Raw genomic sequence first — 15212 nt, 5'->3', positions numbered from 1 at the left:
TAGGTGTCCGCCACTGCTTTGGCCTTGGCTAGGAATGGGGGAAGTTCTTGACTCCTGTTCAAAGTAAGAGCAAATCGGTCCGTCCACATTGTTGCCTCTTGGTGCAATGAATCAATTACCCTTTCCCTTGCTTCCCTTTCTGCTGATATCTTGGCGTACTCATCCTCTAGCCTTTGCTCGTGAGTCGCCGCTAGATTTAGCTTCTCTTTGCACTTATCGATGATGGCCCACATATTCCCTTCAGTCTCGCTTAACTGTTGGGACAAATTTCTTTTCGACCTAAGGCAAACCTTTAGCTCGTCCTTCAAGATCATGCCTTTGACCCGTGATGATTCCTTTCACCTCTTTAGAGCTTGAGCTCACTATTGCTGCCCTATAAAGCCCCTCAAAACTTTGCTGGCACGTGTTCTTCCTTTTGGGCCTTCTTGGTTTCTCGTTCCAAGGCATCAGCGGTGGCCATATTGACGTCCCTTAGTTCATCATACTCTTTTCAGACTTTGATGGCTATGGACTTGAACTTCTCTTCGACTACTCGGGCTCTTTCAAGCTCTGCCTTTAGGGCTTGTACCTCATCACTTTCTTCTGAAGCTTTAACCTCATCGTCCCTCACAGTCTTTAGATTTGGGAGCCAATCCCATCCTTGTGTTCGGACTCTCAGCCACTTATGATAGCCGCCGATGATCCCATTACTGCTTCCCCTAAGCTCTCTGTCCTTTCTTCACGCCGCATCCCATGCCTTGCGAACTCCTTGGAGTACCCTCGCGTTGTGGTCACTAAAACCCCGTGCGATGAAAGGCGTGATGCTTTCGTCTAATGGCACTCCTCTCATGGGGCATCCTTCGCATGAAGATAGAATCCTGATTCTTCCTTCCTTCTAGCGAGGGAACCATTTAACAGACGCCCCTCCATGCTAGCCAAGAGTTGGTGCACAACAAACAATTCTTGCGCCGCTCTTTTCACATCCCCGGTCGAACGTGTCATACATGGCCAAAATGGCGACGACCGGGCTTTCCTTGCCATGATGAAAGGCGAGGAAAGCGTCAATCGCTGCTAGGTCCACTAACCCTTCCATATTTGGAAAGAGGACAACTCCAAAGATCAAAACCGCCAAGACGTCAATAAAAGAAAGCCCATTCGCCTTGATTTGCCAAGGCCTTTGCCCTTTCCTCCAAACACTTCCTTGGTACTCCGACTACCCCATTCCTGTTTTGCTTTACACGGTCCCACTCTTGTGCTGAGATTTTCACCACCTTGGCAACTCTTGTCGTGGAGGGATAGAACCCAGAGAAAAGATATGGCTTCCTTCCTCCCAGTGGGCATCCCAGGATTTCTTCAAACTCTTTCACAGTCGGCACTAGCTGGAAGTCCTCAAATGTGAAGCACCTTAGGGGCTGGTCATAATACTGGGAAAGGGATGCAATCGGTTCCATGGAGACTTCTACCCTAGCTAGGTCCCAAATCTTACCATAGGCTTTGCGGAAGGCTTGCCGTTGAAGTTGACCCATTAATTGCCCCAACTTTCGTAAACTGGTGACCTCTAAGCTCTTGATTTTGACTTGATAAAACCTCTTTTTTAAGCGAAGGCTTTTGACTTGATCCCATGTTTTACTAAAGTGAAATAATATCTAGTGCGAATCAAAACTCTGACATCTATCATGGGTGGAATGGATGAATGCATGAAGAAATGCATATGACACAGATGCAATCTAGGAATGCGGGGGTCCGGGGAATTCGTCCCCTTCTTAGACACAACGTCTAGGGGTAGCAAAGTGCCCCAACGTACGTTTTTAAGAAGGCGACACGGACCCTCCGTTGGTTTGTTTACACAAGGGATCAAGACAGAACCCATATGCAATGCCTATGCAAAAGACACAATGCGGGAATGTGCACAGTATGACAATATTTACCGAACATAAGCAAAAGGGTATATGATACTCATGCATGGCAGCGTGAAAAATGGCACGCAGCGTGTTTGCTTCGTGCCCTATTTAAGGGACCTATAAGGGAGAGAACTAACTAGGCTTTTAGCAATAATCCCCAAGGTAGTTATATCTCTCTTGATGGTTTCTAGAGGTATCATCCCCTTTGAAGAACATATTGTAGCAGTAGGGACTACTAGCAACAATAGGTTTTCAAAGAGAAAAGCTCTAGATGAGGGTTCACTGTAATCAAGCAAGTCGGAGACCTAGCATGATCACAGATTCACCTCCACTCCTTATGCTCCCATGAACCCGGGTATAGGGCCCTTTTTCACTCACAGTGTGTGCAAATAGTGTTGGTGTTTGTGTGCATCAAATGAATAAATATTTACTTCATGCATACATTTAAAACGCACTAAAAGCAACGAAGAGTTTATATACACAAGAACATAATGAAAGGAAACCAACAAAGGGGTAAGTCACGGTAAAACATTGCACAAAATTAAATGGCCTAACTCTCTAAAAACAGTCCCCAGTGGAGTCGCCAACTGTCGCAACCTACCCTTCGGCGGGAGGGCGACGCAAGACTCGCGGGATGCGTGTTCCACGAAAGGAATACGCGCGGAGTCGCCACCAACGTTTATTTGAGGAAAACGTCGGAAAAACCGGAAAAGACGCGATCTACGAAATTTTAAGTGAAAGGTTCGGGAGTTGTATTTACGCACGGGGAAGGTATTAGCACCCCACACGTCCGCCCCAAGGGACGGCAGCCTTTAATCGAATGTGCAAACATGACTTTGATTTTTTTATGTTCCCTTTTTATGTCTCTATATCCTTTATACCCTTTTTATATTTTTCTTTTTTTGTGGTCGACAAGGGTGTTTCCCTTTGCTCCTACGTATTCCTCAATTTGGGATGAGAAAATCAGACCTACGTAGTTCTTTCGGAACAAAGTGTTTGGTTAAGTTGTTTTTGTCTTTTTTGCAAAATATGTTTTTATTGAACAAAAGGTCATTTAAGGTGTTGAACCATTAAACGGTCTTTTGATTTTGAAAGGTGAGAAACGTTAAGGCGTTGGACCATTAACGATCTCTTGTTTTTGAAAGGAGAGAAACGTTAAGGCATTGGACCATTAACGATCTCTTGGGGTGGTCGACAAAAGCGGGGCTTTTGCTCCTACGTATCCTCAATGAGGAACTCAGACCTACGTAGTTCTTTCTTATCAAGTGATGCCTTTTTTACTTAAGAGGTGATCATTTTAAGGCGTTGGACCTTAAAAATGATCCATTTTACTTAGTGAGAAATTGAAATGACGAACTTCAAAAGCCTATTTTTGTGGACGAGCTTGACTAGGCGAGTTGATTTTAGCCTTAGTTTCACTTTAGTTATTAATCAATTCGATTAAGAATGAGAAATCCCAAAGAGAAAACGTCCGATTGATTTTCCGCTTTATTTTACTAAAAGATGTCTTTTTGATTATTATATTATTTTTTACCTCTTTTTGATTTCCAACGTGGTTACGGCATGACCGAACGGTCGGAATTTATTTTAACCGAAGTTAATGGATAATACAATTCAAACGTTCGGTGGAAATTTATTTTATTTTTAAGTTAAGCGAGAAATGACTTAAGTAAAATGGCTTAAGCACGTCAACAGGGGGTATAAAAAGTAAACAAAACGAGAATAAAAATGCACGAAACACAATGTGGACCACTACGGGTGCATAGAATGAATCGAAAAGCTTGGTTCGAGGTACTTACCCGTTGAAGATCGAAGAACGATGAAGAACGAATGAAGAACGTCGAAGAACGGTTGAAATCTTTGCGAAATTCCTCACGGAAAACGTTACGGAAACGTTTCGGAAGCGCCTCGGCTTAGATTTTCTTCACGGAAACAATTTTTCCAAGCAAATTCGAAAGAGAGAGAAGTGCCTAAGGGGCTGGACCCCTTTCTTCTTCACTTCCTCCCCTATTTATAGCAAAATAGGGGAGGTGGTTGCCGCCCAGCTCGCCCAGGCGAGCTCAGCTCGCCCAGGCGAGCAGGGTTGCTTCCTCCAGAAGCAACCGCCTTCTGGAGGAATCTTCTGGAGGGCCCAAATGGGCCTGGGTGCTATTTGCACCCCCATTTTTACTAAGTACACCCCCCTCTGCTGTTTTTTGGTGATTCTTTTTTCGTAAAGTTACGGAAACTTACGAATTTCGTAACGATACTTGTTTTCTTTCCGTAATGTTACGGAACCTTGCGGATTACATAATCATCCCCTTTTTGACTTACGGAATGTTACGGAACCTCACTTAATTATGCAACGATGCTTCCATTTGATTTCCGGTGTGTCACGGAAACTTACGGATTGTGCATCAATATTTTTTTGGTTTTTCGGCATGTCCTGGAATTTCACAAATTGCCTAATGATGGGTGCCAAGCACCTCACGAGGACCAAAGAATGGTCGCACGTCATCGAGCAAAGGTCCCCGGACGAAATTAGGGTATGACACCCCCAATCGTTACTGTTACTGCAAGTATATTATGAACATTTGGTTTGTCACTGCTCGTTGGGAAACGACCTAGGATCACTTCCTAGTTACTGCATTTTCATGTTTATTTGATTCGGGTACGGCCTCGATCAAATTTGGCGCCGTTGCCAGGGAGCAGTGTTCAAAGGTTCATAATAGCTAGCTAGTGTTGTGTGTTTAATCCTTTCGTGTTTTATGTTTAAATTGTTAGTATGTGTGTTAGTGTGTTTTAGTGTCCTGGTATTTTGTTTATTGTGTGTTCTGTTTCAGTTTTTCCATTAAGCGTTTCCCCGTTTCCCCTGTTTCAGTCTTGGTGTGAAGATTGTGCTTGCGGCAAAAACAGAGTAGTAGTAGAAATCAATTAGAGATGGATTTTAGCGACCACCCATGCTAAATTATTTGAGATTTTTTGTTTTAGTAGCTAGAGTTGTTATTTTTGGCTGAATTTTTTTGTGGTAACTTCTTTTAATCCATATTTTGTGGGAAAAATAGCTAGAGCCTTTAGTTTGGTCAGATTTGAAAGTTCCAAAAAACTAGCAAAATTTGTGTTTGTCAAAACTTCAAACGGCCAACTTTTGCTCCGGTTATCAGAATCGCAATTATTATATATGCATTTGGGGTAGAAAAAAATTTCCTACTCCGTGGCAGCCCGCCGTAGGCCGGCTGAGGTCTCCATCGTCCAAAAAAAGCGATTCTGTCAAAAGTTTTTTATTTTTCAAGTTTTATTCACTTATTTTTCTTAACTTACCATTTTTAGCTTTCATAGTTAGACTTTGAATTTTTGTCTGAAATTTTTTGTGCTATCTTCTCATCATTTTATAAGGTTGACACAAAATTTCAAGTCATTTGGATATCATTTGAGGGTAGCTGTAGTTCAAACCTACACCTTTATTTACATGATAAGGCAACTAGTTGTGTGCATGCTGAATGTAGTGTATGACTAGAGGCAATCCATCTGACTTACAACCCTTTGATCTTGAGATAGATAGGACATTTCATAGATTAGTTAGGCATCATTTTATACCTTTTGATCATTCTGAGCATTCCATTACTAGTGAATCTGTGCATTCTGTTATTGGTGATTTTGAACATCCTGATCTTGAGCATTATAATTTTGAGCATTCTGATTCTGAGCATTCTGATTTTGCACATTCTGAGAACATGGCACAACCTCCACCCCATGAGAGGACTCTAAGGGAAATGGCTGCACCTGATTTCACCTACGAAAGCTTGTGCATCCAATACCCTGATGAGGATGTCCCATATGTTCTTAAAACTGGACTGATTCATTTGCTTCCAAAGTTTCATGGCCTTGCAGGTGAAGACCCGCACAAACATTTGAAAGAATTTCACATTGTCTGCTCAACCATGAAACCCCCAGATGTCCAAGAGGATCACATATTTCTGAAGGCTTTTCCTCATTCATTAGAGGGAGTGGCAAAGGACTGGCTGTATTACCTTGCTCCAAGGTCCATCACGAGCTGGGATGACCTTAAAAGAGTATTCTTAGAAAAAAATTTCCCTGCTTCCAGGACCACAGCCATCAGGAAGGATATCTCAGGTATTAGACAACTCAGTGGAGAGAGCCTGTATGAGTACTGGGAGAGATTTAAGAAACTATGTGCCAGTTGCCCCCACCATCAGATTTCAGAACAGCTTCTTCTCCAATATTTTTATGAAGGACTCAGTAATATGGAGAGAAGTATGATAGATGCTGCCAGTGGTGGAGCCCTTGGAGACATGACTCCTGCTGAAGCCAGAAATTTAATTGAGAAGATGGCTTCCAACTCCCAGCAGTTTAGCGCCAGAAATGATGCCATAGTCATTAGAGGAGTGCATGAGGTAGCTACAAACCCATCTGCATCATCTGAAACTAAGAAGCTTGAAGGCAAACTGGATGCATTGGTTAACTTGGTAACCCAGCTGGCCTTGAATCAGAAATCTGTACCTGTTGCAAGGGTTTGTGGTTTGTGCTCCTCTGCTGACCACCATACAGACCTTTGCCCTTCCATGCAGCAACCTGGAGCAATTGAGCAGCCTGAAGCTTATGCTGCAAATATTTACAATAGACCTCCTCAACCTCAGCAGCAAAATCAACCACAGCAGAACAATTATGACCTCTCCAGCAACAGATACAACCCCGGATGGAGGAATCACCCTAACCTCAGATGGTCCAGCCCTCAGCAACAACAACAACAGCTTACTCCTTCCTTCCAAAATGTTGCTGGCCCAAGCAGACCATACATTCCTCCACCAATCCAACAACAGCAACAACCCCAGAAACAGCCAACAGTTGAGGCCCCTCCACAACCTTCCCTCGAAGAACTTGTGAGGCAAATGACTATGCAGAACATGCAGTTTCAGCAAGAGACCAGAGCCTTCATTCAGAGCTTAACCAATCAGATGGGACAATTGGCTACCCAATTGAATCAACAACAGTCCCAGAATTCTGACAAGCTGCCTTCTCAAGCTGTCCAAAATCCCAAAAATGTCAGTGCCATTTCATTGAGGTCGGGAAAGCAATGTCAAGGACCTCAACCCGTAGCACCGTCCTCATCTGCAAATGAACCTGCCAAACTTCACTCTATTCCAGAAAAAGGTGATGACAAAAATTTACCTAAAAATTTCTGTGCAGGTGAATCTTCTTCCACAGGTAATTCTGAATTGAAGAAGCAGCACATTCCCCCTCTTCCATTCCCTCCAAGAGCAGTTTCCAACAAAAAAATGGAAGAGGCAGAGAAAGAGATCTTGGAAACGTTTAGAAAAGTAGAGGTAAACATACCTCTGTTGGATGCGATAAAGCAAATTCCAAGATATGCCAAATTCTTGAAGGAGTTGTGCACTAATAAGCGGAAGCTTAAAGGAAGTGAACGGATTAGCATGGGCAGAAATGTCTTCGCATTGATTGGTAAATCTGTTCCTCAAATTCCTGAAAAATGCAAAGATCCAGGTACATTCAGCATACCTTGTATCATAGGGAATAGTAAGTTTGACAATGCCATGCTAGATTTAGGAGCTTCTGTTAGTGTTATGCCTCTGTCTATTTTTAATTCTCTATCTCTAGGCCCCTTGCTGTCAACTGATGTGGTAATTCATTTAGCTAATAGAAGTGTTGCCTACCCTGTTGGTTTCATAGAAGATGTCTTAGTTAGAGTTGGTGAACTGATTTTCCCTGTTGGTTTTTATATTTTGAATATGGAAGATGGATTTTCTCAAGGATCAGTTCCCATCATTCTAGGCAGACCCTTTATGAAAACTGCTAGAACTAAGATAGATGTTTATGCAGGCACACTGTCTATGGAATTTGGTGACATAACTGTTCATTTTAATATTCTAGATGCTATGAAATACCCATCTGAAGATCTTTCTGTATTTCGTGCTGAAATAATTGACCATGTTGTTGATGAATACATGACTGATCTTTATTCTAATATGCATGCCTCTCACTCTTCATGCATTGAGTCTGAAATTGTACTTGATCATATGTCTGAATTTGATGCTGAGAGTGAATCTGAGAGTGATATTGATTGCATGCCTGGTGGTGGTGTTTTACCTCTTGAGATTGATTTTATAGAGTCAGATAGGACTAACCATGTTTTAGGAAGTACACATACCTCTGACTTTCTTTATGAGGTAAAGGTTGAGAAACCATCCCCTTCTACCACTGTCCAGCCGACCACACCAGAATTGAAGCCTCTGCCATCAAATTTAAAATACGCTTACTTGGATGATAGCAAGCGTTTTCCAGTGATTATATCTGCCTCCCTTGCTGATGAGCAAGAGGAGAAGTTGTTGTCAGTTCTCAAGAAGCATAAGAAGGCTATAGGCTGGACCCTGGCGGACATTCCTGGTATTAGCCCATCCACATGTATGCATCGAATAAATTTAGAGGATGGAGCTAAACCAGTAAGACAGCCATAGAGAAGACTCAACCCGGTGATTCTTGATGTAGTGAAGAAGGAGATAACCAAGCTTTTGCAAGCTGGAATCATTTATCCTATCTCTGACAGCCAATGGGTGAGTCCCGTCCAGGTAGTCCCGAAGAAGACCGGCCTCACAGTGATAAAAAACGAGAAGGAGGAGCTAATTCCTACTCGGGTGCAGAACAGTTGGAGGGTCTGCATTGATTATAGGAGGCTGAACCAGGTTACCAAAAAGGACCATTTTCCCCTGCCATTCATTGACCAGATGCTTGAACTCCTGGCAGGTAAATCCCACTACTGTTTCCTTGATGGTTTTTCTGGTTATATGCAAATTACTATTGCTCCTGAGGATCTGGAAAAGACCACATTCACCTGCCCCTTCGACACTTTTTCCTATAGGAGGATGCCTTTCGGCCTATGCAATGCCCCTGGTACCTTCCAGCGGTGCATGATTAGTATTTTCAGTGATTTTTAGAAAATTGCATAGAGGTGTTCATGGATGATTTCACTGTATATGGATCCTCTTTTGATGGTTGTTTGAATAGTTTGGAAAAAGTTTTGAATAGATGCATTGAAACTAACCTTGTTCTAAATTTTGAAAAATGTCATTTTATGGTTGAGCAAGGTATAGTTTTAGGCCACATTATTTCCAATAAGGGTATTGAAGTAGATCCTGCAAAAATTTCTGTTATTTCACAATTGCCTTACCCCTCTTGTGTGCGAGAGGTGCGATCTTTTCTTGGTCATGCAGGATTCTACAGGCGCTTTATAAGGGATTTTAGCAAAGTAGCCCTTCCATTGTCCAACTTGTTGCAAAAGGAGGTGGAGTTTGACTTTAATGACAGATGCAAAGAGGCTTTTGATTGCCTCAAAAGAGCGCTGACTACCACCCCCATCATCCAGGCACCTGACTGGACAGCCCCTTTTGAGCTTATGTGTGATGCATCAAATTATGCATTGGGGGTTGTCCTTGCTCAGAAAATTGATAAATTGCCCAGGGTGATATATTATGCTTCTAGGACTTTAGATGCTGCCCAAGCAAATTATACTACTACTGAGAAAGAGCTTCTAGCCATAGTTTTTGCTCTTGAAAAATTTCGATCTTATTTGCTTGGTACTCGCATTATTGTTTATACTGACCATGCAGCTCTAAAGTACTTGTTGAAGAAGGCTGATTCTAAGCCTAGGTTGATCCGATGGATGCTCTGGCTCCAAGAGTTTGACTTGGAGATCCGTGATAGGAGCGGAGCACAAAATCTAGTTGCTGATCATTTGAGTCGGATCGAACGTGTCTCTGATGCAGATTCACCTATTCGGGATGATTTCCCGGATGATCATTTGTATATACTGTATAGTATTTCTGACTCTCTTTCTACTCCCTGGTTTGCTAACATTGTCAATTATTTAGTTGCCTCTGTTTTTCCTCCCTTAGCATCTAAGGCCCAAAAAGATAAAATTAAAAGTGATGCTAAGCATTTTATTTGGGATGACCCCTACTTGTGGAAATTGTGCAGTGATCAGGTCATTAGAAGGTGCATTCCAGATCATGAGACTGACTCTGTCCTGCAGTTCTGTCATTCTTCCGCACCGGGAGGTCATCTGGGTGTTCAAAGGACAGCTCGCAAAGTGCTTGATTGTGGTTTTTATTGGCCCACCATCTTTAAAGATGCGTGGAAGATCTGCAGCACTTGTGAGCAGTGTCAGATAGCAGGAAATACACTTACATGGCGACAACAAATGCCTCAGCAACCTATGCTATTCTGTGAGGTGTTTGATGTCTGGGGTATAGATTTCATGGGTCCTTTTCCTGTCTCTTTTGGTTATGTTTACATTCTCCTTGCAGTTGACTATGTTTCAAAATGGGTGGAAGCCAAGCCCACTAGAACTAATGATGCTAAAGTTGTCACAGACTTTGTCAGGTCTAATCTGTTTTGCAGGTTTGGAGTACCTAAAGCAATTGTTAGTGATCAAGGAACCCATTTTTGCAACAGGACAATGCATGCCCTGCTTAAAAAGTACGGGGTGGTACACAGGGTATCCACACCATACCACCCCCAGACTAATGGACAGGCAGAAATTTCTAACAGGGAAATCAAGAGAATTCTAGAGAAGATTGTGCAGCCAAGCAGGAAAGATTGGAGTACCAGGCTTGATGATGCTCTCTGGGCACATCGGACTGCCAACAAAGCACCTATAGGAATGTCTCCTTATCGGGTTGTCTTTGGAAAAGCATGTCATCTTCCAGTAGAAATTGAGCACAAAGCATACTGGGCAGTGAAGACTTGCAACTTCTCTATGGATAAAGCTGGCGAGGAAAGGAAGTTGCAACTGAGTGAGTTAGATGAAATCCGCCTAGAAGCCTACGAGAATGCCAAGTTCTACAAAGAAAAGACCAAGAAGTTCCATGATAGTATGATAGTTAAAAAAGACTTCGTGGTTGGGCAAAAAGTGTTATTGTATAATTCTAGGCTTGGACTCATGAGTGGTAAGTTGAGGTCTAAGTGGATTGGTCCTTTTGTTGTTACTAATGTTTTTCCTTATGGTACAGTTGAGATCAAAAGCAACTCCACAAACAAGAGCTTCAAGGTCAATGGACATCGACTTAAGCCATTCCTCACGAACCCTTCTTTAGTGGACGTAGTGGTGGAAGAGACTTCCTTACTCCACCCTACTCTTCCTCCACCATGACTTAGGGAGTTTTTCTTTTCCTATCTCCTTCTTTGCTTTTATTACACTTGTCCGATTCTCTTTGATGATTTAATTGTTTTTAATCTTTTAATTGTGCTACATTGAGGACAATGTGTTGTTTAAGTATGGGGGGGGGGGGGGGGGAGTATTCTTTGGTTTTGCTAGTTTTGTTGGTTTTGTTAATTTGTTAGTTGTGTTAATTTGTTAATGTTGTTAGTTTCGTCGGATTTTTAGTTTAATATTTTGGGTCAATTTTGTGTGCACGTACGACTTTGTATGTTTTTCTTTGAATTATAGGATATGTTCAAGAAATGGGTAATTGTTTTGAAAATAAAAGTTCTTGACATTTTGTGACTTGAAATCCTTGATTCTTCTCTACATGTCATGATAGTTTTGAAAGCTCAATTTGAAAGTGATGATTTTACCTTTGTGAGAATTTGAGCCATCCATCATCATAATCATTTGGTGTGTTTTGCCTCATTGATTGCTTGCACAATAGCCTTGGCTTGATTCTTGTTGATGCGTCCTAATTCACATGCATATTTGGAAATGATTGAGGCAATTTTGTTCTTATAAGCTTCTAGCCAAATAGACTTACCTTGAATTAATTCCTTTGATAGCCCTTTTGAGCCTTGTTTCCCTTTCCGTGTTTTGAAGCTCACTACAAGCCTTAAGTGAAAAACCATGATATCACCATATCCTTAAGGAATTTTGGAGTTTTGGAATTGTTTTGGGAATAAGTATGGGGGGTTTTTGTTTCATTGGACAACTTGTTTTGTTGGCTATGCTTCATGATGTATTTTGGGCCATACTTGATGTACATTGTATATTGGTTAAATGTTGGACATGCTGAATGAAATGTTGTTTCTCAAAGGCTATAGAGTAAAAAAAAAAAAATATTCGAAAAAAAAAATCGAAAAAAGAAAAAGAAAAGCAATAAAGTTGAGTGAATAAGATCTTAAATGGCACAAGAATGATGAAAATCTTGGTTCTACTCTTCATGTTTAATTTTTATCTTTACTTCTTTTTATTTTCTTATTTTTTTTCTTAATATGCACTTATTCTCCTTTGCTCCTCTATTCCTTTGGGATTTAGCCACTTATTCCATATTTATCCATACCTTGTCCTTGGCCCCATTACAACCTTAAAAGACCTTTTGATCCTCATGTGCTTGTGTTTGTGGGTTGATTGTCAATTTTAGAATCTTGCCAAGTCTATGTGGTGTTTGCTTTCATGGGTGCTTTGAGGGTAAATAGTAGCCTAGACACTTGAGAGATAGAGTGTATATCTTGTGAGGCTTTATCACTTTTCATTCTTGAGCTGATTAACTATTTTGCCATGATTGGGTTGCTTGGATGATTTTCATGAATGTCTTGACTTTTTGGATCTCCTTATGTTAGATGTTACCCATTCCTTTCATTCCTTGATGTTCATTGAGAAATATGTGAATGTGTTTGTTTGTCTCTCTTTGATATCCTTGGATTTTGTTCTTTGTTTCATTTTGCCCAGGAGTGCAAAAGGCTAAGTATGGGGGGTTTTGATGTGCCATCATTTTCTTCTATTTTCTAAACCCTTTTTGCACCATTTTAATTACTGATTGGTCTTAATTGTCAATTAATCAGACAGTTTTATTATTTGGGCTCATTTAGCTAATTTGATGTTTTTAATCTAATTTCAGGAATTAATGAAACATTGGGCTTAATCCGGATTTTGGTTATGGACTTGAAGAGGGCAAATTAAGCAGCGCTTACCTTAGTTAATTTCTAATTAGGAAATTTCGCAATTTTATTTTATGTTGTTTAGTGTTTATTTCGTTTTGGGCCAGAGTATTGTAATAGGGCCCAGTGCCTTTGAGTGACTCTTTTTAAATAGCAGCCTTGGGATTCGTGCAGGGCATTCTGTTATGCTATTCATTATTCAGAGCTTTTGTTTTAGGGTTTTGGTTTTTCTGCTTAATGCTACTGTTCACGTAATGCAATTTTACGTTTTCTGTTCCTAATTACAATTTCGTTCTTGCTTCTTCTTCTACTCTCATTTACGTTTCTGTTTCATCTACGTTTCTGTTCATTTACGTTTTTGTTCATTTACGTTTCTGCTTCATGTTTCATTTGCGTTTTCTGTTTGAATCCATGGAAGGCTAGATTTTCTGGTGTTGTTTCCTTTTGAGGACGAAGCCCAACTCTCTTTGAGGTTTCGCTTGAAATGTGGTTCCCTGGCAGTTTTCCCTTCACTAGTTATCCCAAATTCGTGAATATTAATCAGTGCACGCTTCGTGTTCGATTAATTGCCTCTGAGCCTAACTTGCGTTCATGCTTAATGGACGAAGGGCTAACTGGTGTATGTGGTGCCTAATCACGTATTGACAACCCTAAGTTGATTTTCGCTTAGTAAATTGAAATAGGGTTGGATTAAGTGGTTGACTGTTAGGGACGAATTCTCCATAACCCAGGATAAGAGAATGGCTTCTGAATCAAAGGAAACAACCCGTTTTTAATATTAGTAATTTCGTATTCCAGTTTACTTGTTCTGCTCTTTAATCACAAAACAAACAAACCCCCCCTCCCAATCATTTGCCTCACAAGTTCTTCGAGGGAAGGTTGTGGAGGGGCCTCAACTGTTGGTTGTTTCTGGGGTTGTTGCTGTTGTTGGATTGGTGGAGGAATGTATGGTCTGCTGGGAGTTGGAAGCCATCTTCTCAATTAAATTTCTGGCTTCAACAGGAGTCATGTCTCCAAGGGCTCCACCACTGGCAGCATCTATCATACTTCTCTCCATATTACTGAGTCCTTTATAAAAATATTGGAGAAGAAGCTGTTCTGAAATCTGATGGTGGGGGCAACTGGCACATAGTTTCTTAAATCTCTCCCAATACTCATACAGGCTCTCTCCACTGAGTTGTCTAATACCTGAGATATCCTTCCTGATGGTTGTGGTCCTGGAAGCAGGGAAATTTTTTTCTAAGAATACTCTCTTAAGGTCATCCCAGCTCGTGATGGACCTTGGAGCAAGGTAATACAGCCAGTCCTTTGCCACTCCCTCTAATGAATGAGGAAAAGCCTTCAGAAATATGTGATCCTCTTGGACATCTGGGGGTTTCATGGTGGAGCAGACAATGTGAAATTCTTTCAAATGTTTGTGCGGGTCTTCACCTGCAAGGCCATGAAACTTTGGAAGCAAATGAATCAGTCCAGTTTTAAGAACATATGGGACATCCTCATCAGGGTATTGGATGCACAAGCTTTCGTAGGTGAAATCAGGTGCAGCCATTTCCCTTAGAGTCCTCTCACGGGGTGGAGGTTGTGCCATGTTCTCAGAATGTGCAAAATCAGAATGCTCAGAATCAGAATGCTCAAAATTATAATGCTCAAGATCAGGATGTTCAAAATCACCAATAATAGAATGCACAGATTCACCAGTTATGGAATGCTCAAAATGATCAAAAGGTATAAAATGATGCCTAACTAATATGTGAAATGTCCTATCTATCTCAGGATCAAAGGGTTGTAAGTCAGATGGATTGCCTCTAGTCATACACTACATTCAGCATGCACACAACTAGTTGCCTTGTCATATAAATAAAGGTGTAGGTTTGAACTACAGCTACCCTCAAAGGATATTCAAATGACTTGAAATTTTGTGAGCAACCTTATAAAATGATGAGAAGATAGCACAAACAGTTTCAGACAAAAATTCAAAGTCTAACTATGAAAGCTAAAATTGGTAGGTTAAGAAAAATAAGTGAATAAAACTTGAAAAATAAAAAACTTTCGACAGAATTGCTTTTTTTGGACGATGGAGACCTCAGCCGGCCTATGGCGGGCTGCCACAGCGTAGGAAATTTTTTTCTACCCCAAATGCATATATAATAATTGCGATTCTGATAACCGAAGCAAAAGTTATGGCCGTTTGAAGTTTTGACAAACACAAAATTTGCTAGTTTTTTGGAACTTTCAAATCTGACCAAACTAAAGGCTCTAGTTATTTTTCCCACAAAATATGGATTAAAAGAAGTTACCACAAAAAAATTCAGCCAAAAATAACAACCCTAGCTACTAAAACAAAAAATCACAAATAATTCAGCATGGGTGGTCGCTAAAATCCGTCGCTAAGGGATTTCTACTACTACTCTGGTTTGCCGCAAGCAGAAATGGTCGCTAAGTTCGTCGCAA

General features: G+C 41.0%; 2 non-coding genes across 2 annotated transcripts; one reads left to right on the top strand and one right to left on the bottom strand.

The window, feature by feature from the left end:
• Positions 1-5971: 5971 nt before the first annotated feature.
• On the bottom strand, positions 5972-6078 carry LOC112998646 (small nucleolar RNA R71). Its single transcript, XR_003263740.1, has one exon. It is a non-coding gene; the product is annotated as a small nucleolar RNA R71 (small nucleolar RNA).
• Positions 6079-13864: 7786 nt separating this feature from the next.
• LOC112998615 (small nucleolar RNA R71) lies at positions 13865-13971 on the top strand. The gene has a single exon (XR_003263709.1). It is a non-coding gene; the product is annotated as a small nucleolar RNA R71 (small nucleolar RNA).
• Positions 13972-15212: the final 1241 nt, after the last annotated feature.

The sequence above is a fragment of the Glycine max genome, chromosome 12, assembly GCF_000004515.6.
Source record: "Glycine max cultivar Williams 82 chromosome 12, Glycine_max_v4.0, whole genome shotgun sequence".
NCBI lineage: Eukaryota > Viridiplantae > Streptophyta > Magnoliopsida > Fabales > Fabaceae > Glycine > Glycine max.
The sequence above is the reverse complement of the archived record's forward strand: the minus strand, read 5'-3'. Positions and strand labels throughout refer to the sequence as shown.